General features: G+C 34.2%; 1 pseudogene; it reads left to right on the top strand.

The window, feature by feature from the left end:
• The first annotated feature begins 24820 nt into the window (after positions 1-24820).
• Positions 24821-25418, top strand: LOC100918213 (annotated as a pseudogene).
• Positions 25419-26555: the final 1137 nt, after the last annotated feature.

Genomic DNA, 26555 nt, shown 5'->3' with positions numbered 1-26555 from the left:
GTCTAACAAAATATTTAACAAAAAATAATCTTGCTACCCAAGAAGTATATTTAATAATTGCTTGTGGAATTGAAGTCAAATTAAATGAATTGACTTGTTCCTGCTATAGTCAGTTCTCTCAACAAACAGAGCAGGAAAACAGGAAGTCCTGAAATCAAATCCAGTCTTAACTGGGCAAGTCATTTAATTGCTACTTACCTCAGTTTACTCAACTGTAAAATGGGGATAATAATAGCACTGATTTTTCAGAGTTGTTTCAAGTATCAAAAGAGAAAATATTTGTGAACTCTTAGAACATTGTGTGGTGCCAGTAGGCATTTAATAAATCCTTCCTCGTATTCTGTGGATGCTGCCCCAATTGTTTAGATCTCTGTAGTGAGATACTGTGATACTGTAGAAACACCCATCCTTTCCCATCTTCCTCAACACCCCCAGCCAGATAGGTCCCAAAAGGAAACCTGGCAAGGAAGAGCCCAGTACCTGAACAGAAAATTAATTCTACTGACCTTCTCCTTTCCAACAGGGACTTGGCAATGCAGCTTTTAAATCATTGCCCTCATTCCCCTTGGCTGCTGGCCTCATAGGCTGATAACAGCCAAAAACACGGCCCAGGGAGAGACTCTTCTCCCTCACAGAAGCCAAGCAGGAAAATGAGGCTCATGGGAATCTCCTCCCACCCCACAAATCCAGTACAGTATTGAACTTTCTAAAACCTGGCTGGCCTGAAGCAGTCACATACCACGTTGCTACTTAAATGCAGAGCATCGGGCTTTCTGCAGAATCTGTTAGGCAAGCTTCCCTCTATATCACAAACCTTGGTTTAAATTTCAAAGCACTAGATAAAAATGACCTTATACTACAATTGTAGATGTCACTCTGGAACTATCCCAATATGGTTACCATGGGAACTAATGTACATCAAAGAAGAAAAGGGAGATAGAAGCAATGAGGTCAAATCTGCATTCCCTACCACCTCTTTTGGTGGAGGTATCCAAATTAGTCCAGTGTTCAATCTGGTTAAATTAGACATGTGCTTTATAATGTGAGAACAACTTTTCTTTTTACCCAGGAGTCTAATCATGATTAATATTATATACTTTTTAACTCGTTTTCATTTTTGCCCAAAGACTTCATTCCTTTGATTTACCAACTGTACCTAATATCTTCAAAGGCATACAAGCCTTGTTTTGGGAAGAGGGTCAAACCATTTCAGTTCTCCAATTCTTTAAGATTTCCTGATTTCAATCAGAGGTCCTCAAACTTTTTAAATAGGGGGCTAGTTCACTGTTCCTCAGATTGTTGAAGGGCCGGACTATAGTAAAAATAAAACATTGTTTTGTGGGCCTTTAAATAAAGAAACTTCATAGCCCTGGGTGAGGGGGATAAATGCTCTCAGCTGCTGCATCTGGCCGCTGGCCGTAGTTTGAGGATCCCTGTAATGTAGATGATTCATTGTAATTCACATTTCTCTTTTGGTATGCCATTGTACAGAGTTTTGATGGCCAAATATTTCATCATTCATTGGTCACCTTGAAAATGACCCACTCAGTTTATCTGGATATATATAACTTCACTGGACCTATATTGCATACCTTTTCAGCTTTACAAGTCCTGTTAGAATTTAGATCCCAGGCCACAGTCTTTTTATTATGGGCTTCTTCCATAGGGAAGCATAAAATGGATTTGGATCCTGCCTTTACCACTTTCTACATATATCACCTAGAGAAAATAATGTAAGCAAATTGTGCCTCTGATTCCTATTTATAAAATACAGTAAGGTAGTTGGACTAGATGATCTTTAAGCTCTAGTTTTAATATCTCAACCCAAATGTAGGATCCCATGATCTATGTTTTAATAAAAATAATGAATGAGAACAAGCAGAAACAGACTCAAGTTTTCTGAAGTTCATAACTTGAGATCTGTGAACTTGTATCTTTATTTTATAATTTTAATAACTTTATTTCAAAATAATTCATTTCTTTTGTAATGCTATCTAGATACAGCATCGATCTGAAGGCAGAAAAATACAAGTTCAAATGCAGCTTCAGACACTTACTAGCTATATGACCCTTGGTGAAGCATTTAATTCCTAACTGCCTTAGTTTCCCTCTGTAAAATGGGAATGATATCATACATTTCCCTAAGTTGTCATATAGATTAATGAAATAACATTTGACTTCAATTTTGCACTACACAGAGTGGAAAGGCCCAGAAAAATAGACTCAGGGCTCAATAAAGCACTTTGAAAGGTACTGTTACTAACAGAAATGGTCTTTAATGTTCCAGCCTCTTAACAATTTGCAACAAAGAGAAAAAGACCTGAATCAAAGACTAAATCAGGCCTTGAAAGGAACACTTGAAAGTGAATTATAAGATCACAATCAAAGGACCTACCAGTAAAAAGCAAATGAAATGGAGAAAGTAAATAAAGAATTAGAAGAGAGATGTTCTTTTTTAAAGCAAAAGTAAAATCAGAAAATGTGTGTCTAGGGATAAAACATAAAAATGGTTTAGGAGAGGGGAAAGGTCTTTTTTAACCATTTTAAAGCCCTGAAAATATTAACATGCCTTTTAAGACTGTAACCACTCCTACTACTGGTTGGAAATCATTGAGGTTTATTTTCTCTTTTCTTATGATCCACAGACCATTTGCTAATGTTTTCCTTTCTATAATTTTTTAAAGTAAAAATGTTTTTCAGTGTCCTTAAAACACTTCCTGAACAGCTGTTCATGCTCTACTTGGGCAAATCCAGATTTTTCGATTAATATCTTGTCCTCCTTATGGATTCTTTGCCATGACTGCCAGATTCTGAATTACAGAATTTGAGTTGAAAGGGACTTTGGTGGTCTTCTAGGACAACTCATTCAAGAAACGAATCTTTACTATAACATACCCAAGAAGTATTAAGTCAGCTAATGGCTCAGTGGATAGAACACTGGCATAAAGTCAAGAAGATATGGGTTCAATTCCAGCTTGAGACACCTAATCATTTGACTCTGGCCAAGTCATTTAATTTTGAATAATGGCAAACCATTCCCATTTTTTGCTAAGAAAACCTCAAATGGTGTGATGAAGAATCATATATGATTGAACAACAAAACAACAATCTCAAAGAGTAGGTGCCCTACCTCTGCTTGAAAATCTTCAAGGAGGGGAACCATACCTTGACTGGAAGTTGCCCATTCTATTTTTAGGAAACTTTAATCATGAAGAAATATGACTTGTACTTTAGAAGAAAAAAAATCAGCATAAAGTTAAGTGGAGAAGGAACACTGGCCCAGGAGTCAGGAAGACCTGAATTCAAATTTGCTCTCAGACACTTAACATCATTAGCAAACCAGTTAACCCCAATTGGCTTGCCACAAAATTGTAATAATAAGATTTCAAATTTGGGTAACAGGGAGAATGATAGGGGCCTCTACATAAATAGCAAAATTAGGACAGGAGAAGGATTTGGGAGAAAATATAATGAGCTCAGTTTTGGATATACGTTTAAGGTATTAATAGGATATTTAGCTTGGAATGTCCAATAGATGACCCTGGGCTAGTCACTTAATCTTGTTTCCCTCAGTTTCTCATGAATAAAGTGAACTAAAGTAGAAAATTGTATACTCCAGTATTTTTCTTTTTTGGAGTTTCAAGTCTGGAGAATAGGAGAGAGATTATAACTAGATAAATAAATCCTCAGATAAAAATTCCTAATTCCTTTAATTGATCTTTATTTGACCTAGACAATTTCCAGCTCTTTCACTATATTGATTATCCTCCTCTAGCTGACAAATTAATGCTGTTTTTAATCTTTGGTGCCCATGACTGAGCACAATAGTAGAAATGAGGGTTGAATGAGGCAGAGAACAATGAAACCCTACTTAGTCTTTTTCTTGCTAAACACCGGGTTTCATGTACACAATAGAATGGATTTGCAGGAGAAATTTGGGGAGGAAAAAAATTAAGACAAAATGGAAATTGCCTTTGATTGTCTCACTGATCCTTAGCACAAAGTCTGTTTTAATCAGGATCCTTGAAAGCAGAAACTGTATCATTTTTATCTTCATATCACTAATACCTGACACAATGCTTGACATGTACTAGAAGATTAATAACTACTTTTCAATCAGAGTTTTGTGTATATATACACATCCATCCATATGTTACATTAGTAAATTAAATGTTGCTATGCATATATATGTGTGAATAGATATGTCTGTACCTAATATATGTGATAGGATATATGATATAGAATATATCAGAGTATAGAATTTATAATATTTAACTATATAATATATACAAATTCAATACATATGTTGTGCATTATATGTTAATAATTATATCAACAATTCATAAACCCCTGAATAAGTGAGCATCGGAAAATTGATTCTAAGGTCACTGGAATTTTCAGGAGAAAGTGAATGAAATGTAAAGAAAATACCAACAGGTAAAGTTTCTGAGGTACTGAGAAGCTAAACAAACTTTCCTTGGCTAACCCAGTTTATCACTTTTTTATAACATGCTCCTTTGGAGAAGATTCAAACCTTGCCAAGAATACAAAGAAATTTAAGCAAAGTAAACAGAGATGCTTTTTTTATGGGGCATCACAGACAATTAAGACCATAACACCCAATCTCTTAGAAGATAATGTTAGTTTTCTGATCATTTGAACCTCCAATTCTCAGTGTATTTCCATTCCATAAGTCTCTGTGCTTAATAACTTCAAACTGATAGACTGGGAAAATTCAGTGTTCAATCGCCCTCAAAATTTCTAATTTCTTACCTGTGGTGAAGTGACCTTGCAGCTATACAAAGGATTTGCCTTTAAAACACATGGTGTAGAAAAAAGCATTGGTTCTCATTCTTCAGCAGGATTAGAATGTGTGCTGTGACACGTTAGCCACTGTTTTATTTAGGTTGTCTATCTTCACTTCAGCAGTTAGATGTATGGAAAGGATCTCTGATTTTATCAGCATAGAGCTCCAAATGTGGGACCTTTGCACCAACATAATCCATGACCCATCCATGACTTAAATAGCTCATAACTCTTAGATGTTGAGCTGGAAGGGACTTTAGAGATCTTAGTTTCCAACCTCCTCATTTTATACATGAGGAAACTGAGGAAACTGAAGCTTAGTGAGGAGAAGTGACATATTTCTGATGTCCATGATAGAGGCAATAAGTGACAAAGGTTGATCTGAAGGCAGGTCATCTGAACCCAAATTCATTGCCTTTTTCACTGCACTTCCTTATAATTACTCAGTTATTGTCAGGGGTTTGACCCTGGTATTGCCAACTTCAAAATCATGGATACTGCTTCTATTAATGTTAAGAGTCTATAGAAAGGATCAAAATGTGTTTGATAATATGACAACTGAATGAAACTGGACTGTCTCAAAAACATCAAAAATCATTGAAGAAAAGAAATCTCATTGCCAAATGCCATTGCTATCAGCACATTTTTTTTTACCAACTGATAACATAAGCCAAAATGCCAAGTTCTTTGAATTATGCTTTGAGATTTTAAGTTGAGAGAGTTTAAACTAATCATGTTCTCTTTCCTCCTAAACCTGACACTCTTTTTAATTGATTTATTTATCTTTATGTCAATACCTTCATTCCAGTCAGAAAGGTTCAGAACTTTTTTGTTGTCTTTCATTTCAAATTAGTCTAAAGTTTCTCACCAATGTGTTTCATCTACAAACTACTCTTGAAAACTGCAGCTCTAGCCATATGACTCACCTATTCAGTAAAATTCAGTGGCTGCCTATTAATACTAGAGTCAAATGTAAATTATACTGTTTAGTAGTTTAGCCTACTAGTCAACTAGTGTTTATGAAGAGCCTACTATATGCCACGTTTTATACTAAGTACTATTTAGCTTTTAAAATCCTATGGAACTAAACACAATCTATTTTCCTGGCCTCTTTGACCACTTTGCCACCTTCCATACACTGTGATTCAATCAAACTGGTCTCACTCTTTCTCAAAATAATACTTTTATCTCCTAGAGCTCTAGTTTTCTATTGGCTATGTCACACACTTAAAACATACTTCCTTCTTACTATTATGGTTCTCCTAGACCCTCTCTTAAAATGCAACCCCAAAACAGTTTCTTCATGAAGTTCTCTCTAATTGCTATTATCTTCTTTCTCAGATTAAATTGCATGCATTTATATTTATTCACATTATAATATGTATTTACCCCTACATATGTATATAATGCATACTTCTCTCTTCCATTATATTCTTCTATATATCCCATCCAAATATTATAATAGGAATTTGTCATTCTTTGTACTTGTATCTTCTGTGCTTAGCATAACACTTGGGATAAACAGGACCTTAATAAATAATTTTTGATTAATTGCCTCAAAAGCCTATTAATTGTCAAGATCCTATATTTAAATCACAGCTGTCTCTTGCTCGGCATTAGCACTACCATTGTTTTAATTTTCACCCTGATCGTTTTTTATCTATGCATTTGACATGATCCCCAGCATTTCTCCCAGGCTTCTAGTCTGTCTGCTCAGGGTCAATAAAGGAGATGATATACTATAAAGAGTTCTGGATATTAATAGAGGATCTGGTTTCTTACCTCATCTCTACTATCTGTGTGATTTTGGTCAAACCACTTCATTGACTTCATCCAAACATGAATATTTAGAGAGGTAGAATCATACTTTTATGTTGCACAAAACCAACCATCATTCCATGTACTAGCTATTTTCAAGTTCCAGCAATCTGAGCATATAGTTTTGTGAAAATAAGTTGCATGTGAAACACTTTATAAACCTTAAATAATTATTGCTAATTAAATTAGTATAGTTATCTGGCCCATTCCTTTCATTTTAACAGAGAGAAAAGATAAATTATCGATATCAGAAAACAGTTATCACTAATAGTAATTTGATGCTTTGGTAAAAAGAAAATCTATCAGAGAATTTATTTTATAATTGATAGTACCAAACCATAGAACTGACTTTTTATTGCCAAAGCACTTTATGTCCATTATCTTATAGCATCATAACAACTCTGTGAGATAGATGCTAGGGAAAATTTTATCCCCATCCTATGTACTAAACAGTGACTTGCCCATAACCATCTGGTGAGTTAGTTAGGGGCACCATGCCAAGCCAGGCTTTCCTGATTCCAAATCTACAAGTCTATTCCCTTAGCTTAGCTGCCCAGTGGCCTTCTCACCCAAAGCCTACTATTTCTAACCACTTGGACAGGACATCACAAAATGAGTATTTAACCTGAGTGTCATACTTAGCTAAATGATCATTAGGATATTTTGGAATGCAAAAAATACATGCTTGGAGAGGAAATATGTAGGAGTGGATTGAAAGCCGACTTTGGAGGCTAGAAGAACTGAGCGTAAGGCCTGTCTCTGATACATAGATGCTGGTTGACCTTAGAAAAATCTTTTAGCCTTGTAGTATTATCAGGCAACTTACTAAAACTCTAAGTTGCAGTGCAGTTGAATATCTGTATAAGTAGGAAGAGTTTCTTCTTCTCCTTTTTCATACAAATAAAAGTATATATCCAAACCCCTCCCCAAAAAAGGAATTTTAAAAGAACAAACAAACATGAAAATTTCAAAATACTTTAAAGATCCATAAGAAAAAAATGTGTCCTCAATAAACTTACATTCTATTAGGAAAAAAAAATTTAGTCATTCAGTTGTTTCAGGTATGACTCTTTGTAACCCTATTTGGGGGTTTCTTAGCAGGTATGATACTTAAACATTTCTTTCTCTACTTCATTTTACAGATGAGGAAACTGAGACAAATAGGTTTAAACTATTTCTCCAGGGTCATATGATTAGAATTATATGAGACCACATTTGAACTTGGGTCTTTCTGACTTCAGACCTAGTGCTCTATTCACTGTGGCACTTTCCTGCCCCTTCTGTCTTTTAGTAAACATGTAATAGATCAATTTTGATTGATTAATTGAGCCTCATATCAACTCTGGGAAGTAGGTACTACAGATTCTTTCTCATTTTGAAGAGTAGGACAGAGAAAGTCATGGTCACATAGTGGTGATCAGTGGCTTTTTTTTTCTTATCCATCTTTAAAGTATTTTGAAATTTTTAAGAAAAATTAGGAAATTGTGTTATTTAGGGCATGCCACTGTGTAAAACACAATTATATTGTGTAAAACATAATTAATTCACCAAGTTGTTTCTGTTTGCTTGTTATTCTTGTTTTTGGGGGTTTGGATATATACTTTTGTGCAGAAGAGGAAAGGAAGAAAATCCTTCTGTTTATGCAAATATCTATCTTCAGTATAACTTAAGAGTTTTAGTAAGTTGTCTGGTAGTACTACAAGGCTAAAAGATTTTCCTAGGGTCATCCAGAATCTATATATCAGAGTATCTTTGCTAAAGAAACTCTGATTGGAGTCATAGAGAGTTGTATATTATTGAAGCAACTAAATAACAATAACAAGGCATGATGCTATATATTAGAAATACAAAAACAAAGATCAAGTAGTATTAGCCTTCAAGAAACTGACATTCTAAGGGGGAAGACATCATGTGATTTGGAACTACATATAAAATATATGTAAGATGATTGTGGAAGAGGATAATACCAACTTGGGGGAAGGGAAGAGGATGAGCAAAAAAGACTTCCTGTAGAAGATGGTACTTTATTTGAGTCTCAAAGGGATTCAAGGATTCTAATCAACCAATTTGTGTAAGTCCAAGGGGGAATATGGGGAAGGATTCCCTCCTCATAATTCACATAGCATATGCATATCACAAATGAGATAATATGTCTAAAGTGCCTTATAAACCTTTAATTATTATATAAATTCAGTGATTATAATTATTACTAAATGAACAAGTCTGCATGTCAAGTCTTTTTGGTACCTCTTGAGCTCTGATTGGATTATAGTGATCATGTACTTAATTTTCAAAGCCCTAGAAGAAAAAAAAATATGAAAAGTTCCTTCCTACACCATCAGACTATTACAATCAGAAATCCATTTATCTTGGATTCTGTGAATCCCCCTTTGTTTCAGAATTCCAGAATCTCAAGTTCCATTCCCAGATTTGTAGTTTCATATTCAGCTGGACTGCCAATTATCTGTTCTTGTCTAAACACGGACACTGAACCAGCACTGCAAGTAGAATTTTTTACACAAAGAACAAGTATGAAATGCACTCTCAATTGAGCAAGTTAGGATAGAGAAAGATTTTCCACTAGTAGGTCACTTTATAATACTATTTGAACTAATTATTCTTGCCAAGTAGGTGCTAAAATACTGCAAGTGTGTCAGCCTTCTAAAAATCAATACCCTGCTATAATGTCCTCTTCATCTGATCCTAGTTATACCTTAGCTAATCTTTTGCTAAGACTCATATCAAGATATAAACCTCCCCAAATAAGCCTGAAGTTCAATCCACTTATAAAAGTCCCTATATTCCTGAGCTTCTTTGCTTGCCCATTTTCACAGGAGGATTCCACAATGTTTTGTTGTAGTTATGAGAGCTAAGATAGATAAGTATCTCTGCTTTACATCCACCCATGCCAAGATTTCTGGATTCTCCTACCATGATTTGGGTCATATAACATTACTTTGATTATGGCTTCTCATGTCTGATACAAATACATTCGCTTTGTGCATATTCCTTTAAGCTGAAGTACAAAAATATATGACTCCACTCTCTCTCCTTCTTTTCTTTTTCTTAAGAGAAATAGCAATGTGTAGAGAGCTGGAACTCTAGAAAGGTATACTTGAATTAAGGACAGCAGGGTGCTTATAGTTAAGCACCTAGTCAGTGTGATTGATGGAATAATGGTTCTCTAGTTAAATATATACTTAATGTGATATAATGATGTAATCACTCTAGTTGGCATATACTTAGTACTATATGGTGATGTAACGACTACAGTTGGCACATGCTCAGTTGCTGTAGTGATGTAATTGTACTGAGGTATTTAAGGGCTGAGAGGACTGGGAATTGTTCTCAGATACAGAGAGACTCATACATAGACACAAGAGAAGACCCTTGACTCCATCTTTGACCATCCTCATGTGTCTCCTGCCTTCAGCACTCCTCCACTAAGATCAAGGACTCGGGCTGGTCCTGAGGTCCTCTAGATATCTAGTCCAGACATTACAGCAATGTAATCATAATTATACATACTTCTCACTGACAACTGGACAAGCTCTTATTTTTTGTATTCAGAACCCTCCAAGAATGAAGTCCATTCTAACTTGGAGGAGTTGTTTTATCATTCCATCTAGGATTTCACAGTTTTCTAATCCCTAAAGTATTGACTCATAAATAGTTGAGAAGGGGGAAGAGGAGGAAGGAGGGAAGGAGGGAAAGAGGGAGAGAGGGAGAGGGAGAGAAGAACAGGGAGAGGAAGAGGGATAGATGGAGGGAAGGAAAGAAGGAAGGACAGAGAAGAAAAGATTGTGAGAGAGACCAGAAGAGAGAAATAAAGAAAAAGACAAGGAAGGAAAGGAAAAATGTACTTACAAATTTAAGTGATTAAAAATTCTTGCTACTGTGGATCTGGTAAAAACAAACAGCAGTATAATGTGTAAGGTACAGCTAAAATTTTACTAGCCTTTAATAACTCAAAAATTATAATTGTTGGATAATTGGTGTCATAGATTACTTGGGATCGAATTGTAATTCTTATTAAATGATAAGATTTTAAATCTTGTCTTTAATTGCCACATCATTTAGTGGGCTGAGAGCCCTTTCTTTTCACATGTAAGGTCTTGTGTAATGAATTGTACTCTTCTAAATTTAGAACTTCTAACAGACAATGAGAAGAATGATTCATGGGGGGAGCTGCTGATCTTGGAAAGAAAAGTTATGGGTAGTTTTGCTTATAAATAAGCCAATTTCTCTTGGTTTCAAATTGGCTATGAGCCAAAAACATTAATGAACCTTACTCTTTCTATACAGACCTTCAGAAAGGTCAGAATGGGGGTATATTATTTATGTTTTATGGGAAGATGTATTTAATGTTTGTTTGTAAATCCATTTGGATAATAACATTGATTTTAACAGGCTGATAGATGTATTTGTCTTTTAATGTCCATTATAATAACGATCGCCTAGAGCCTATGAAATATTCAACATGTACTTGTTGATTAGTCTGTTTTTTTTTTTTTTTTATTGTTGGAAGTCTGGATTAAGCAAAGTTTCCAAAGGCATTAACTTCTCTACCAAACGACCTCCTTATTACTTCAAGCATCCTAAAATGTATAAAACTATAACTTTAGAGTTGGAAACAATCTTAAAGACCATCTACTTCAAACTCCTTGATTTACAAATTAGGAAACTGAGTTCCAGAATCATGTGAGTGTAGAAGGAAAATGATGACTTGAAGTCAAAAAACTGAATAGTTCAGGATCAAGAATTGCATTTCCTCAAGAATAAAGCAATTCACTTCAATAAGTATTTAAATGCCTAGTATGTGCTTAGCGGCATGGAATAGATGGTGAATGGTCAGCTTCTATTACAACAACTGAAATTATTCTTTTTTGAATATAGATGCTCATTACCATGTACAAGATTTTTAGATTCTCGGGATTTCAGAAAACTTATTATAGGATTACCAATCTGCAATTTATTATATGATACAGAGCAAGTCACTTAAACTCTGTAGGATCCCAGTTTTCTCCTTTGTAAAATGATGGACATCTAGGTAGTATAGTAGATAAAATACATGACCCTAGAGTCAGAAAAATTCAATTTTCTGACTTCAAATCTGACCTCAGACACTTACTAGCTAGTAAGGAGGAGTTAGCAGACCTAGCAGACCATTTTGGTATGGAATAAATGAAGGATAATAATGTACAAAGATAAATGAGAGCCACATAGTAAAGAGAGCAACAAATATCAAGCTGAAGATTTTTATTTTTTTGCTAAAAGCAAAAGTTCATCATTGAAGAATTTTGAGTAGAAAAGTGATATGTGGAATATCAATTTATCAGCTAAGAAGAATATAGATTTGAAGAACGAGACACTAGTATTAGGAAGCCTAATTAGGATGTGAAATACTGGGCCACTGAAGTTTGGTAAAAAAACTATGTGACTAGAGATGAGATTTATTAAAGAAATGTGGTATAAGAATATCAAAAATAATTAATTGAATATGAGTGTTAAGAACCAAATAAATCTCTTGGACAATTCTGAGTTTGTAAATGTGGATAATAAAAAAGCTATCTATACTTTCAAGAGAAATTTGGAAGTTTGGATAAAGGATAGATTGAGAGATAGCTTGATTTATTGCCTTTCATTTGAGAAATACTGAGTTTGAAATAACTAGTGAACCACTATGTGGAAATGACCAAAGCATGTTTATTAATATAGGAGTTAGATACTAGATTTAGGTGATATCAAATGATAATTAATCCATAATTAGCTGAAGATATTACCAAGAGAAGCCTACCATAGGACAGAGGGTTGGGAAAGCCAACACAGTAATCAGGAGTAAAATGATGAACCAACAAAGTATTTAGATTAGAAATGGGGAATTATCATCAAGAGGTAGAAAAATCAAGAAAGAGAGAGACAGAGACAGAGACAGAGACACAGAGAAAGAGAGAGAGAGAGAGAGAGAGAGAGAGAGAGAGAGAGAGAGAGAGAGAGAGAGAGAGAGAGTGCAAAAGGAGGTTTTCCAGGAAGAGGAGATAAGTCATAGAAACAAAAAGCCAAAAAAAAAATTCAAGAAGGAGAAAACGAAGAAATTTTGGAGTGGTATTATTCAAATGGAGGTATCAGAAGTCTGTTTGCAAGTTGGTTAAACAAAAGCAGGTGAGCAAGTGAAGAAAATGAGCAGAGATAACAAGATTTTCTATTGGTTGACCACTAAATTACATTACCAACTTATATGGTTAGGGGAAGAAGAAAACTTAGAGGTCATCTAGCCCAACTGTCTGATTTTAAAAATAAGGTACTGAGATAACACTACATGTACCTCAACTGGCTAAGATGATAAGAAAAGATATAATAAATGTTGGAGGGGATATAGGAAACCTGGGACACTAATATGTTGTTGGTGGAGTTGTGAACTGATCCAACTATTCTGGAATGCAATTTGGAACTATGTCCAAAGGGCTATCAAACTGTGCTTACTCTTTGATCCAGCAGTATTTCTACTGGGTTTGTATCCCAAGGAGACCATAAAAAAGGGGGAAAGGACACACATGTGCAATAATGTTTGCAGTAGACCTTTTTGTAGTGTCAAGGGACTGGAAACTGAATAGATAGATGTCCATCAGGTGGAGAATGGCTGAATAAGTTATGGTATATGAATGTTGTGGAATATTATTTTTCTATAAGAAACTATCAGCAGTATGATTCAAAAAGGCCTGGAGATATTACATAAACTGATGCTAAGTGAAGTGAGTAGAACCAAGAGACCCTTGCATACTGAAGCAACAAGATTATCTGATGATCAATTCTGATGGCCGTAGTTCTTGTCAACAATGAGGAGATTCAGACTAATTCCAGTGGATTTGTGATGAAGAGAGCCACCTGCACCCAGAGAGAAGACTGTAGGGATTGAATGTGGATCACAACATGGTGTTTTGCAAGTAAAACACTTTACTTGCTTTTGAATTTCTTTCTCATTTTTTTTTCCTTTTTGATCTGATTTTTCTTGTGCTGCATAATGATTGTGGATAGATGTGTGGAAGAATTGCACATGATTAACACATAATGGCTTGCTTACTTTAGGGGGGGAGGGGATGGAGAGAAGGGAAGGAGAAAAATTCAGAGCAGAGAGTTTTGCAAGAGTGAATGTTGAAAATAATCTTTGTATATATTTTGAAAATAAAAAGCTATTATTTAAAAATAAAATAATATAAGGTAATTAAAATTTAAAAAGTGTAAACAATTTGCTCAAGGTCAAACAGGTAGTTAAAAGGGTGAGCCACAGGTCAAACCTAAATCCTCCTGACTTCAAATCCAACATGATTTCCCTTGCACTGCACTGCAGCTAATTTGGATGCTTTTATTTAGAATGAAATGGTTAGGAGTTTACCTATGATCTTTAAAATGGAAAGAGAGAAACATTTAATTAAATGCATAAAGATAAAAAAGAGGGTTTATTTTCTATTGAATTGATACAGTTGCAAATGTATTTATCTTTTTATAATAAAATATGTTTGGGAAAAATATTGGAGAAATGATCTTCCTCTAGACCTTGGTGCTCTTGACTATTCAAAAAAAAACTTTTAAATAAAATATAATATTGAGGCTGTGTTCTGCATGCCAAAACCATATCGGTGTTGAGCCCAGAGAGCCAGTAACTAGACTCCAGATAATTAAGTCTGAACAAAATTACATTATCCATCCTTTTCTCCAAAAGGTAACTGCATATTGTAAAAAGGGTCAAGAACGCCCAGACAACAAGCATTGTATCCCTTACAAAATGCATAGCAAAATAAAACCAAAAGGATCTCAAATATGCCTTACTTATAAATTCTATATTTCTGTGTGTAGTTGGGCTTGATATAGTAGATAAAAGAAGCCAAATGCTACTGTTCACAACTGAATAAATCTACCATCTAGAATGCAGAGAGCTTCACAACTGGTTCATAAGAATAATGGGAATTTATGGGGGCTGGAGAGTCTCTGTCTATGCTGATTAGAAATTTCTTCTACAAATATAATCCAACAAGCAATTATTCCAGGCTTGAAAAATACTAGACACTGCTAGATACAAAGACAAAATCAAAACAGTCTGACTTTGACTTCGAAGAATGTACATTTTACTGGGAGAGGGTATTATAGAAATTAATAAATATGGAAAATATAATTATGAACCCATTTTCTTTCACACAAAAGTTGCTATTTGGGGATTTTTTTTCTCTGCTTACTCCTTTTTTAAATTTAATTTTATTTCACTTGTAACAGTTTACTATTATAATCAGATTTTAGTCCCCAGCTATGGATAACGTTACCCTGAGCCTCAGGTCCTCTTGATTGTCATTTTCTCAATTCTGCCTGAGAGCTCAACATCAGGGACTCTTCTCCTACCCTAAGTCCCAGTTAGGGGCCCCAGCTACATTTTCTTGAAACTGTCCCTGCTATCTGCAGTACCACAGTCACAGGGTGTGTACTGGCTCCTGTTCAACCCCCAACCACAATCTCTTGCTCAGCAAGAAATGACCTGCTTTCTGAAATCACAAGATAGCTCATCGATCTTCTCCCACTCAACCATCTATTGTTCTTTGTGAGGTAAAGTCCCTCAAGTTGTGATATAAAAACTTGTGAGGTGACATTTCTTACAGCCTCATCTCCTTCCAATGGAGCTGCCCCTAGGTCCTACTATCTGTTGATTCAGTAAAATTGATCTGCAGGTGACTACACTCAACTGCAGTTGACTTGCAAGTGAACACACTTCACTCAGACCAAACTCTAGTTCTTGGGAGCCCTATCTTTTCTGAGATCCTCCAAAGTTATCTTTTTTTTCCTCCCAAGTTATCTTAAGAGGACAACTGTTTTTCTCCTTTATTTTTGCTGTTCTATGTTCATTTTGTGGCAATCTTCTGTCTGTTTATGGAGGAAATCTGGAGAATCTGAAAATTACTATTACTCTATCATCTTCCCAGATTTTTTTATACATGACTATACATATATAACCCATATCAAATTGCTTGCTGTCTCAGATGGGTTGGGTGGGTGAGAAAGAATTTGGAACTCAAAATTTTAAAAGTTGTTAAAAATTCTTTATATGTAGTCGGAAAAATATTTTTTAAAAAGAAAATGCAATTATGATGATGTTAATTACTGGCATGTCTGTCTCATTTTAGGTTTGTAAAGAGCTGTACATATATTGTTATTCTACCCTCATAACATCAAAATATCATCCCCAGTTGACATATTAGGAAACTGAGGCTTAGAAAATTGGGTTATTTGTGCAGTGTCAGAGACATGACCTAAAATAAGAGTTTTGCTCTCTGCCAAGTATAATATATCATCCACCATATTACTTACGATTTGAAGAGAAAGCATGAAAAATAACATCTAGTGGAAAAGGAAAGGTTTTTTATAGGAGATGGTGCATTACAGCTGAGTTTTGACATAAGCTAAGAAAGCTAACAGGCAGAAGAGAAGGGAGTGCTTTTCAGGAATCAGGGATAGACTGAACAAAGGCATGAAAGTAAGAGCTAGAATACTGAAGAGAAACAGCAAGTGGGCAAGTTTGAAATTAGAACTGCAGTAAATACTAATTCTGTCATATATTAGTTATCTTATCTTTCTGAGCCTCAATCTTTCATCTTTCATTTGTAAAATGAGAATAGAAATACTCACATTATTTATGTCACAGGGATGTTATGAATATCATAAATTAAATCATTTTCTAAAGCTCAAAGACTGCCTAAATTTCTCAAAATACATAGATGAAAGATCCCTCAACCTGATTGTGCTCATACAACAAAAGCTTTAAAGGTAGGGCACCACATCAGAGAGAGAGACAGACAGAGAGACAGAGAAACAGAGACAAAGAAAGAGAGACAGAGACAGAGAGAAGTATGAATACTTTCACTATATACATTGGCTTACACTCAGCTATTTGTGAAATAACTTTTTATTCAACAGAATTTACATTTCAATCAAATAATCCTTGAGAAATAATGCCTGAGAAAGCATTAAATGTCTGATCTATGACAAGTAATGTCAGGTGCTAGGGATACAAAAACAGAAGTGGAAAAATCCTTGTTCTCAATTCTGTAATTATATTGGTGATGAGGCAGTTGTGCAGTAATTCTGCTTGGGTTGGTGTCTTCCTAAAATAGATTTCATGTTTGGTCTCCTTACTAACTATTGCTCAAAAACTTTTCTTTCCCTCCCCGTCAGAAATAATTTTTCCCTCCTATTAATTCATTTTTTTTTTCTGGTTTCTGATTCTTCTTGCCAATGGAGCCTTCCCTCTTAGAAGGTATTGTCTGTTTTGGATGTATCTTGTACATACAATGGTCTTTCCCATCAGAATGTAAAGTTCTTGAAACCAGGGATATTTATTTGATTTTACTCTGTATCCCCAGAACTTACCATAGTGTCTGGTTCTTGATAAGTATATATTTGGTGCTTAGTAGTTGATTAATTAATTGATTTCACTGGAAGTTGACAGGAAAGTTATGAGTCTCTTCTCATATTACTTAGGGATATGTGCTAGTTGTGGTTATATATTTAAGTGACTCCATGGCTTCTTACAGATTGATCAAGAAATTCCCTCCTGAAATATATTTTCAATAATTGCCACATTGATCAATTTCTTCAGCCAACATTTATGAGGTACCTATTATGTACACTACTAAATCCAATTGCCTTTATTCAGGCTTCATCTTTCTCAAACTCTCTACCACAATTGTTCTACAGATGCAGAGGCTATCTATATTCAATTTCTGTTGAAGTTGCCCATCATATCTATGCATATCCAGCTTCACAAACTCATTGCCATACTCATTTTTTTCCTTTTCAATTGTTCCCATAAACAATTAGTCCAAAGTTATATTGATTTTGCTCCCATAATATTTCTTACAATTCTTTCCTTGATTCCATTCATATGACCACCCTTCTAACTCCACTTTAATCATCTGTTTTCATGTACAATTGAAGTCACTTGAGAACTGGACTCTTGGTTTCCCATTTCATCAGTAGCCAATTCATTTTCCATGTGATTTCTAAAATAATCTTCCTAAAATTACCTAACCACATCACTCCTTCCCTCAAGAACATCAGTGGTTCCCTATTGCACAAGGTAAAATGCATACTTAAGTAAACATCTAAAAACATACATAAGCTATCTCCAACTTCATCTAGCTCATTTGATGAGAAAGGGAATACTAGGGCTCAGAAAGGGAAAGTGATGTGACAATAGTCATATAACTAATAAGAGAAGGAATTACTGTTTTGTCTCTGATTGTATAACTCCAAGTCTTTTTCTCTTTTTAGAAGATCATGCTTCTTCTCAAGCATCAAGATCAATGTAGCAACATTTTAATAGTAGGATGTCACTGATGCCTTAGGAAATTAAGGCACCACAATCTATTCCAAAACTGGGCATCTACTTTCCCTTATATTCTATTTTTAGCCATACATATTTATACAATTATCTCGCTGCACAAGAAAAATCACATCAAAAAGGACAAAGAAGTGAGAAAAAAAATAAAATTCAAGCAAATCACAACAAAAGAAGTGAAAATGCTACGTTATGATCCAGACTCAGTTCACACAGTCCTCTTTCTGGATATATATGCTCTCATGATCACAAGTTCTTTGGAACTGGCCTGAATCATCTCATTAGTGAAAAGAACCATGTCCAGCAGAATGGATCATCATATAATCTTGCTGTTTCCATGTACAATGATCTCCTGGTTCTGCTCATTACACTTAGCATCAGGTCATCTAAGTTTCCCCAAGCCTTTCTGAAATCGTCCTGGTGATTATTTCTTATAGAATCATAATATTCCATAATATTCATATACTATAACTTATTCACCCATTTTCCAAATGATGTTTCTCTAATATTCTGGAGAAAAACAGCTGCCATTGCAACAGCCTTTTAGTCTTAGTACAATACTAGTATCATATTTATTCTTTTCTTAATCTTTGAAGTAAATATGATCCCAGATGAAGTTTTTCACCATAGATAGCTGCTTATTTTGGAATGTGAAAAAACAATGTAGGAATATGTTGATAGATTTGTTGTGCAAACTTAGTGTGCCTCAGTTTCCTCCTCTGAAAATTGGGGTGGGAAAGGAATATTATATGATCTAGAAATTAGAGTTTCTTCCAAATCTAATCTTTGTGTCTAAAGTATATAGCAATTAAGATGATCTTATTCTATTTATACCTTCGAATTATGTGCAATTCTTTCCCAAATCCTTCTGTATGTAATTCATTGAATATCATTTTTCCTGCTTGACTTGGCCTAGAAATATAGTTTTAATATTTATACATAAACCAACGTTCTATTTTATGTGTGACTACCAAACATATGAAGCCTTTTCAAAAAGAGACAAGGATCAACGAGAAGATGACAAAATCAAGAATCTGGGTGATGAGATTGACCTATGCAGTTTGCTTAAGTGATCAATTCTCACTTTATCCTTGGACATTCAATCTGAAGGAATTCTGGCACATGTGTGATACACTATCTACAATATCTCCTCCTAGACATCTATGTGGCACAGTATATAGAGGGCTTTGTCTAGTCAGGAACATGTGAATCAAAAACATCAGCACTTAAGATCTGTTTGCCTTAGTTTCCTCAATTGAAAAGTGGGGATAATAACTACACTTACTTCCCACTGTTGTTATGAGAATTAAAGGAGAGATTTTGGCTTAGCACAATACCTAGTAGATAGTAGGTGCTTAATAAATGGTTGTTTCTTTGCCTGAGAAATTCTCTAAAGCTGTAGTTACAGAATAGTTGTGAATTGCAAAGCAAGAAAGACTTTCTTTCTTGGGAGTTCCCAATACTGATGAAATCATAAGCCAGGGTCATTTGTAAAATGCAAGATTTCTTTATGAAGTCAAACTTCTCAGTCAAAGGTCTGTATTTTAAAAGTCATCATTACTTTTTTTCTGTTTTTATATAATAGCTTTTTATTATTTTATTATTTGTTTTATTATAAAATATATGGAAAGATACTTTTCAACATTCACCCATGCAAAACCCTCTGCTCCAAATTTTGTCCTTCTTTCCCCTCACTTCTTCCCCTAGACAGCAAGCAATCCAATATATGTTAAACATGTTCTATTATTCTATATATGTTTCCAAATTTATCATGATGCACAAGAAAAATCAGAACAAAAAGGGAAAGAAATGAGAAAGAAAACAAAAAGGAAGCAAACAACAACAAAAAAAATAAAATAAAATGCTATGTTGTGACCCATATTCAGTCCCCACAGCCCTCTTTCTGGATGCAGACAGCTCTTTCCATCACAAGTCTATTAGAACTGGTCTGAATCACTTCATTGTTGACAAGAGCCATGTCCCTCCAAACTGATCACCACGCAATATTGTTATTGCTGTGTACAATGTCTTTTGGTTCTATTCACTTCACTTAACATCAGTTCATGTAAATCTCTCCAGACCTTTCTGAAATCATCCTGATGATCCTTGTTTTTAAATTAAAGCTTTTTTATTTATAAAGCACATGCATGGGTAATTTTTCCAACATTGCCTTTTGCAAAACTTTTTGTTCCAAATTTTCCCTTCCTCTCCACACCCTTGCCTAGCTAGCAGGTAGTCCAATACATGTTAAATATGTTCAAATACATGTGAAATCTAATATATGTATAATATATATATATATATATAGTTATCTTGTTGCACAAGAAAAATCAGATCAAGAAGACAAAGAAAAACTAAGAAAGAAAATAAAATGCAAGCAAATAACAAGAGAGAGAGTGAGAATGCTATGTTGTTTTCCATGCTCTATTCTCATAGTTCTTTTTCTGGGTATAGATGGCTCTCTTCATCACTACACAAGTGGAACTGATTTGAATTGATGATCCTTTTTTATAGAAAAATAATACTCCATAATATTCATACTCCATGACTTACTCAGCCATTCTCCAACGATGGGCAGTCACTGAATTTCCAATTCTTTGCCACTACAAAAGGGCTGCTATAAACATTTTTGCAAATCCTGATTATTTTTTTCCTTTTTTATGATATCTTTGGTATTCAGACCCAGTAGAGACACTTCTGGATCAAAGAATATGCACATTTTGATAGCCCTTTGGGCATAGTTCCAAATTGCTCTCCAGAATAGTTGGATCAGTTCACAACTCCACCAACAATGGATTAGTGTCCTAGTTTTCCCACATCCCTTCCAATATTCATCATCATCTTTTCCTGTCATCTTAGCCAATCTGAGGGGTGTGGAGTGGTACCTCAGAGTTGTCTTAATTTGAATTTCTATAATAAATGCTTATTTAGAACATTTTTATAGGACCAGAAATGGCTTTAATTTCTTCATCTGAAAATTGTCTGTTCATATCTTTTGACTATTTATCAACTGGAGAATGGCTTGTATTCTTAAAAAATAAATCAATTATATATATTTAGACATGAGGCCTTTATCAGAATCTTTGAATGAAAAAAATTTTTTCCCAGTTTTCCATTTCCCTTCTAATCTTGTCTACATTGGTTTTATTTGCACGAAACTTATACTATAATCTTATAATATAATCAATAAATATAAACAATAAATAAAAATAAATAAATATAAACTTATAATCAAAATTATTCATTTTGTATTTCATAATGTATTCTAGTTATTCTTTTGCCATAAATTCCTTCCTTCTCCAAAGATCTGAAAGGTAGACTATATTTTGTACTTTTAATTTACTTATAGTATTACTTTTAGTATTAATTAAAGTATTTAGTATTTACTTATAGTATTACTTTTTATGTCTAATCATGATGTCTACCTTATTATGGTATAGAGTATTAGGTGTTGGTCAGTGCCTAGTTTCTGCTTTATAATATAGTTTAATGTCTGGTAGAGCTAAGCCACCTTCATTAGCATTTTTTCATTAATTCCTTTGAAATTCTTGACCTTTTGTTGTTCCAGATGAATTTTGCTAATATTTTTTCTAGCTCTGTAAAGTACTTTCTTGGCAGTTTGATTGGTATGGCACTATATAAGTAGATTGATTTAAGTAGAATTGTAATTTTTATTTTATTAGATTGGCATATCCATAGGCACTTGATATTTTTCCAGTTGTTTAGATCTAATTTTATTTGTGTGGAAAGTGTTTTCTATTATGTTCAAATATTTTCTGACTTTATCTTGGCAAGTAGACTCCCACATATTTTACATAATCTACAGTTACTTTAAATTGAATTTCTCTTTGTATCTCTTGCTACTAGACATATAGAATGCTAATGATTTATGTGGATTTATTTTCTATACTGCAGATTTGCTAAAGTTGTTAATTGTTTCTAGTTGAAGCTCTAGGATTCTCTAAATTTTTTTCATGATTTAATTTTTTTAAATGATACTGTATATCATTAAGTATACAAAAAGTGATCATTTTGTTTCTTCGTTACCTATTCTAATTCCTTTAATTCCTTTTTTTTCTCTTACTGCTAAAGATAGTATTTCAAATACAATATTGAATAGTAATAGTGATAATGGGCAACCTTGTTTCAGCTCTGATCTTTTTGGGAAGGTTTCTAAATTATCCCTATTATATATGATGATAAATTATCCCTCTTATATATGATGGTAAATGAATAATTTTCATTTTAATCCCCAGACTTGTTTAGTTTAATCGTTAGGCCAATCAGACAACAGGTTTTTGAGTTCATTGATATCATAATTATTCTCTTCAATAACTATGCTCACATAAGCCTACCATACCATGCAACTCTTCTCCATGTTATCTTAAAGTTTGACACAGGGATGCCAGGCAGCATGCTAGATACAACTGTTGTATTATCTTTTTTTTTTTTTAATAGCCTTTTATTTACAGGATATATACATGGGTAACTTTACAGCATTAACAATTGCCAAACCTCTTGTTCCAATTTTTCACCTCTTACTCCCCACCCTCCCTAGATGGCAGGATGACCAGTAGATGTTAAATATATTAAAATATAACTTAGATACACAATAAGTATACATGACCAAAACATTATTTTGCTGTACAAAAAGAATCAGACTCTGAATTATTGTACAATTAGCTTGTGAAGGAAATCAAAAATGCATGTGTGCATAAATATAGGGATTGGGAATTTAATGTAATGGTTTTTAGTCATCTCCCAGAGTTCTTTTTCTGGGCATAGCTAGTTCAGTTCATTACTGCTCCATTAGAAATGATTTGGTTGATCTCGTTGCTGAGGATGGCCTGATCCATCAGGACTGGTCATCATCTAGTATTGTTGTTGAAGTATATAATGATCTCCTGGTCCTGCTCATTTCACTCAGCATCAGTTCGTGTAAGTCTCTCCAGGCCTTTCTGAAATCATCCTGTTGGTCATTTCTTACAGAACAGTAATATTCCATAATTTTCATATACCACAATTTATTCAGCCATTCTCCAACTGATGGACATCCATTCAGTTTCCGTTTTAACCACTACAAAAGGGCTGCCACAAACATTCGTGCACATACAGGTACCTTTCCTTCTTTATAATCTCTTGGGATATAATCCCAGTAGTAACACTGCTGGATCAAAGGGAATGCACAGTTTGATAACTTTTGAGCATAGTTCAAACTACTCTCCAAAATGGTTGGATTGGTCACAACTCCACCAACAATGCATCAATGACCCAGTTTTCCACATCCCTCCAACAATCATCATTATTTTTCCTGTCATCTTAGCCAATCTGACAGGTGTGTAGTGTATCTTAGAGTTGTCTTAATTTGCATTTCTCTGATTAATAATGACTTGGAGCATCTTTTCATATGACTAGAAATAGTTTCAATTTCTTCATCTGAGAATTGTCTGTTCATATCCTTTGACCATTTTTCAATTGGAGAATGGCTTGATTTTTATAAATTAGAGTTAATTCTCTATATATTTTGGAAATGAGGCCTTTGTCAGAACTCTTTGACTGTAAAAATATTTTCCCAGTTTATTGCTTCCCTTCTAATCTTGTCTGCATTAGTTTTGTTTGTACAAAAACTTTTCAGTTTGGTATAATCAAAATTTTCTATTTTGTGATCAGTAATGATCTCTAGTTCTCTTTGGTCATAAAGACCTTCCCTTCCACAGGTCTGAGAGGTAAACTATCCTATGTTCCTCTAATTTATTAATGATTTCATTCTTTATGCCTAGGTCATGAACCCATTTTGACCTTATCTTGGTGTACGCGTTAAGTATGGATCAATGCCTAGTTTCTGCCATATTAGTTTCCAATTTTCCCAGCAATTTTTATCAAACAGTAAGTTCTTATCCCAAAAGCTGGGATCTTTGGGTTTGTCAAAGACTAGGTTGCTATATTTGTTGACTGTTTTATCCCTTGAACCTAATCTATTCCACTGATCAACTAATCTATTCCTTAGCCAATACCAAATAGTTTTGGTAACTGCTGCTCTATAATATAATTTTAGATCTGGTACAGCTAAGCCACCATCATTTGATTTTTTTTCATTAATTCCCTTGAAATTCTTGACCTTTTGTTTTTCCATATGAACTTTGTTGTTATTTTTTCTAGGTCATTAAAATAGTTTTTTGGGAGTCTGATTGGTATAGCGCTAAATAAATAGATTAGTTTAGGTAATATTGTCATCTTTATTATATTTGCTCGCCCTATCCAAGAGCATTTAATATTTTTCCAATTGGTTAGATCAGACTTAATTTGTGTGAAAAGTGGTCAACTGTTGTATTATCCATCCACATTAAAAAGATACCAAATAAAGTAGATGGGCAGTATACTAAATATCCCTAATTTGTACTGTATAATTATACATATTTTCTCCATGGCTTTTTTGATTTGTCTTTTATTCAAAGTCTCTTTCATAATATTTTGCTTATGTTATATAGCAGTCTATGTTTTATTTTATAGTTGTTCCACAAATTTAGTTTTCCCAAGACTAGAAATTCATGACTTGCAAAGTTATGATATAACAGGAAAAAAATCAATTTGTGATTTCAATGAAATAGGGAAATTTTGTTAAGAAAATACTCTCTCCCAATGAAATTTGGCACCTCTTTATTCCTTATAGAAATACATGTAGATTATAAGTCTCTAGGAATGTAATTTTTGGTTAGTTATATTTTTATAAGATATTTTGAATTTGGGGTCCTTCCCAGGGTGCCCAGGAGAGAACAGCCATTCTCCTGACCTTCTAGAAACTGATTGCTTTCAGACATGGTCCATCCAATCAGCTGCAATGTCACTGTATTCCAGAATTCAGGCATAGATAAGAAAGGAAACTTCCCTTGGCCCCCACTGAGGAATGAATTCACATAGTTACAGCAAATGAATAGAGCTCCTTCAGTAGAAGGTAAACAAATCTATTGGTAATGGAGAAGAAGATATGATTTCCCATTCTTGAGAAGAACTGACCCTTAAAAGATAGGAATAATTTAACTCTCAGCAGATAACTGAAGGAACCTCCTCCTGGAGTTCATTATTTTGCTAAAAGTCAGGATGATGCATTAGACCTCAAATGTCTAGAACTAGCAAATAAGGTAGACCTGATTTTGGTGGATGGAGGTAGCTTTGTGTATCAGCCATGCAGAAATCTGGTCATCAACAACTGTTTTGACAAGAATTTTGCAAGAATTTGAGAGTGATACATTCCCCCACATACACACAAATTGACCTAAATTAATATAAATTTCTCCCACAATGTCCAGGTATTCTTACTTATATCCATGTAGAAAAAGACATTCAGTATAAATTTGAAGTATCTGAAGAAAACATGATTAATATTAAAGGTTTGAAGATTGTTATTTCCAACTAATTCTTTTTTTTTACCATATAAATTTTTTTTTATTTTTTTTTATTTAATAGCCTTTTATTTACAGGATATATACATGGGTAACTTTACAGCATTAACAATTGCCAAACCTCTTGTTCCAATTTTTCACCTTCCCCCTACCCTCCCTAGATGACAGGATGACCATAGATGTTAAATACATTAAAATATAAATTAGATACATAATAAGTATACCAGACCAAAACGTTATTTTGCTGTCAAAGTCAGCTAATATTGCAATTAGCTTGTGAAGGAAATCAAAAATGCAGGTGTTATAAATATAGGGATTGGAATTCAATGTAATGGTTTTAGTCATCTCCCAGAGTTCTTTTTCTGGGCATAGCTAGTTCAGTTCATTACTGCTCCATTAGAAATGATTTGGTTGATCTCGTTGCTGAGATGGCCTGGTCCAAGAACTGGTCATCATATAGTATTGTTGTTGAAGTATATAATGATCTCCTGGTCCTACTCATTTCACTCAGCATCAGTTCATGCAAGTCTCTCCAAGCCTTTCTGAAATTATCCTGTTGGTCATTTCTTACAGAACGTAATATTCCCATAATTTTCATATACCAAATTTATTAGCCATTCCCAACTGATGGACATCCATTCAGTTTCAGTTTTTACCACTACAAAGGGCTGCCAAAACATTCGTGCACATACAGGTACCTTTCCCTTCTTATAATCTCTTTGGGATATAATCCCAGTAGTAACCTGCTGGATCAAGGGTATGCACAGTTTGATAACTTTTGAGCATAGTTCCAAACTACTCTCCAAAATGGTTTGGATTCGTTCACAACTCCACCAACAATGCATCAATGACCCAGTTTTCCCTCCTCACAATCATATTATTTTTCTGTCATCTTAGCCAATCTGACGGGTATGTAGTATCTTAGAGTTGTTTAATTTGTTTCTCTGATTAATAATGACTTGGAGCATCTTTTCATATGACTAGAAATAGTTTCAATTTCTTCACGAATTGTCTGTTCATATCCTGCCATTTTTCAATTGGAGAATGGCGATTTTTATAATTAGGTTAATTCTCTATATTTTGGAAATGAGGACTTTATCAGAACCTTGACTGTAAAAATATTTTTCCCAGTTTTTGCTTCCTTCTAATCT

This window comes from Sarcophilus harrisii, chromosome 4 (genome assembly GCF_902635505.1).
Source record: "Sarcophilus harrisii chromosome 4, mSarHar1.11, whole genome shotgun sequence".
NCBI classification, from domain to species: Eukaryota; Metazoa; Chordata; class Mammalia; order Dasyuromorphia; family Dasyuridae; genus Sarcophilus; species Sarcophilus harrisii.
This window is presented reverse-complemented; position numbering and strand designations above follow the sequence as displayed.